Source organism: Alexandromys fortis, unplaced genomic scaffold, assembly GCF_014885135.2.
Source record: "Alexandromys fortis isolate MF-2015 unplaced genomic scaffold, M_Fortis_MF-2015_v1.1 scaffold_29, whole genome shotgun sequence".
Taxonomy (NCBI): domain Eukaryota; kingdom Metazoa; phylum Chordata; class Mammalia; order Rodentia; family Cricetidae; genus Alexandromys; species Alexandromys fortis.
The window spans coordinates 12124844-12128444 of NW_026067891.1; positions in this window are offsets into that span (position 1 = coordinate 12124844).

Below are 3601 nucleotides of genomic sequence, written 5' to 3' on the forward strand. Positions count from 1 at the left end.
GTTCTGCCTTGGCGCCTGCCCATCTCCTCCTTTCAATGCTATCTAATTGGTCTTTTAAAATCGGATCAGGTTTCTCTGCTGGCCAGAGGCTTCTCTTACTAATTGCCCTCACTCTGTTTCCTGGCTCCTGCCAGGGGCCAAGAACCCTCTCACCCCTCAGAAGGGTTTTCAGGAACAGGACCCGGTTCCCCATTTGCCAGGGCCCTCGCCAACCAAAGGCCTACCTCTTTGATTTAATTGTAGTGGGGCCATCTGCTCTTGGTGTTGCGCGCTGGTCCCTGCCGCCTGCGTCCTCTGCCACCGCGCCAGTCCCTGCCGGTCCCGGCTGCAGCCTGCGGCCTGAGTTGCGTGCCTGTGTCTGCTCGCTCCGTCTGCGGGCGCCTGCATCTCAAACCCTTACAACTTAAGCTTTCACATCCTTAGACCTTTATAACTTGGCATTTAGATACCTTAGGGTAGTGATACTTCATTTGTATTTTAATAAATAAAGCTTGCCTTAGTATAACAGCCCCACTGGTCAGCCTTACAGACCAGGCAACGTTGGCACGCACCTTTAATTCCAGTAGCCACACTAGTTCTCTATAGAAAGTGGGCAGTGCATGCCTTTAATCCCAGCACTAGAGAGGAATATAAGATGAGGAAATAGCTCTCAGACAGTCTCATTCCAAGGACTCATGTCACCATTTCAGTCTGCAGTAAAGGTAAGAGACAGTAACTGTCTGCTTTGTTTTTCTGATCTTCAAGTTGAACTCCAATATCTGTCTCTGGGTTTTTATTTGTGCAACATTTGGCTCCCAACATTTGGGGTATGATTTCATGAAAAACCTACCAGCATAGGCCAGAGCTGCACATGGTGCTCAGACCTCACCCAGCTAGACTTTCTTTTCTTTTTTCCCCAAGCCTCTGAGTGAGTTTGTTTTTTTTTTCTGTTGTAGCCTTCAGGCAGCCCACAACACACGTGCTTTTTTTCAGTCAGCGCTCTCTCTCTCTCTCTCTCTCTCTCTCTCTCTCTCTCTCTCTCTACTGTGGGTTGTAGGCTCACCCTGAGCCCCCTTTTTTGGGGGGTTGCTACCAAACTAGGTAGCTATCTTGAAATCCTGTCAGGCTTTTACTGTTCCATACAACAGCAATAGGCCTCACATCTTCATCAACAACATCATCAGTAGATTTGGTAAGACAATTGGGAATTCTTAAAGGAGGAATTTTACACATTTACACACATTAAAAAAATGAGAAACACCATTACAATGGAGGTATTTGAGTCTTTGTATATATGTCTATATATGTGTGTATATATATGTGTGTGTGTATGTATATATGTATATGCTATACAGTTTGAAAATGGGATGATTAAATGAGATGATATCTAATTTAGATGGTATTTATGTAATGTCAATTGTAAATATCAGCTTTATTATTTTTGTCTTATCACTAAAATAGTTGGTTAATCTGAGTGCTAAAATACAGGTCTTAGGAGCTGGGTGGTGGCAGTACATGCCTTTAATCCTAACACTCGGGAGGCAGAGACAGGCAGATCTCTGTGAGTTCAAGGGCAGCCTAGTCTATATGAACTAGTTCTAGGACAGACTCCAAAGCTACAGAGAAATCCTATCTCAAAAAAAAAAATACAGGCCTCAAAAAAACCTAATAAAACAGATCACAGAGATATTCAAATCCAGACAGAAGAATTTAATGGAGAACCAATTTCAGCCTTGCATTATAAGAATAGAGAGGAACAGCCTAAAGTTTTCAGACAACTAACTTTAATATGTCTAGTTTCCTTACAAGAATTTCCAAATGATGTGAGCTCTGTTACACCTAACTGGACTCCTGTTCTGATGTTAGATTTGAGGAGATACAAGGAAGCAATAGTCTCATATAGCATGCATTCACCTTTTGTGAAGCAAATGTCAAACTCATGGTCTGTTTGTAATAGAATTATCCCTAATAACTAGATAGATTTGGTCAAAGGTGTTTAGGGCCTGGTCCACAATTACAATGAAGTACCTGATTCAGAGAAGAGGCTAAGATTATTGTACAATGGAGTAAAGCTAGAGGTAGGGAAATCTCCCAAGATCAAATTCTCGGAGAAGGAGAATGTGCTACTGTAGAAATAATACAGGCTGTATATTATGACCACATTCTGGATTTATGACACGTAACATCTTTGAATGTTTGGGACAGAATTGGAGAAGTAGGAAAGAAAATTCAGTCATTTACTAAAGTTACACAGGGCCCAAAGGAAGCCTTTATGATTTCTTAAAACAATTGACTTCAGTAGCATATACAATGATCCCAAATTTAGAAACTAGACAAATAATAATTGAATTTCTGGCTTTTGAAAATGTCAATTCTGCATTCATAAGGATAACTAGACCGTTAAATGCAATGTCTTTGGAGGAATGGATCTGAGATACAATTTAATATTGAAACTCATAACCATGATGATACATGGATAGGAGAGGTGATTTCCAGAGGTTTGAGGAAAAATCAAAATGTCAAAGGGATTGTAGACAGGGAATTCTTAGAAACAATGTTTTTTTTCTGAGAACATTCAGAACATTGCTTCTTTCTGGATTATGCAGAAGGTGTAGACTATTGAATGTAGGTCAGTGTTGAATAGTCATGGTAATCTTTTACCATTGTGAAACTCCATAAGAAGCCTATCAGGCCCATATGCCAAATCCGTTTCAGTTGTTCCACCATTATAGAGGAAACTCCTTCCCAGAGCAATTAAAGAACCTAATGCCTATTGTAAGAAACCATACTGCCCTGGATGATAGAACAACCATAGGAGACAGAAAAGTTCAGATGAAACCATAAAACAAGTATTTTGGCAAACTTCTATAAATGAACAAAGACTAAAATTAAAAATAGGAATAAATGATATTGTCATTGAAGGTCTTGTAGACATAGGTGTGAATATAACAATAATTGCAACAGAATCCTGATGTTCAAATTGGCCTTTTCAGGTGGTAGATGTTTATCTTTTAGGGATTGGAATTTTATCTCATGTAAAGCAGAGTGCAAAATGCGTCAAATGTATAGGGCCAGAAGGATAAAGAGAAAAATTAAAGCCATATGTGGCTAATATAGCAATGAATTTGTGGGAATTTGATTTGTTACAGCAATGGAATACTCAGATTAATCTTCTCCCCAATCTTAGAAACAAAGTATGAACTAATGTATGTTTCTGAGAAAACTATTAGAAGGTATTATAAAATACAGTCACTGATCATTCAGATTGCACAAGAACAGAGCACAAAAGCTGCTGATCTTTCAAAGGCACCAAAAGCCCTATATTTAAAATGATTGACTGTCAAACCTCTATGGGTTAAGCAATGGCCTTTAACAATAGAAAAACTGCAGTGTTTAGAACAGCTGGTACAGGACCAACTAGATGCTCAGCACATTAAAGCATCAGCCAGCCCTTGAAATCATCCTGGATTTGTTGTTTAAAAAAAATCTGGAAAATAGAGAATGGTAACAGACCTAAGAGCTGTTAATAAGGTGATTCATTCAATGGGTGTTGTAGAAGGAACAGTAGGCTGTGTCCTGCCTCCCGGCAAGCTTAACCTTCAAAATAACCACACAGAAACTA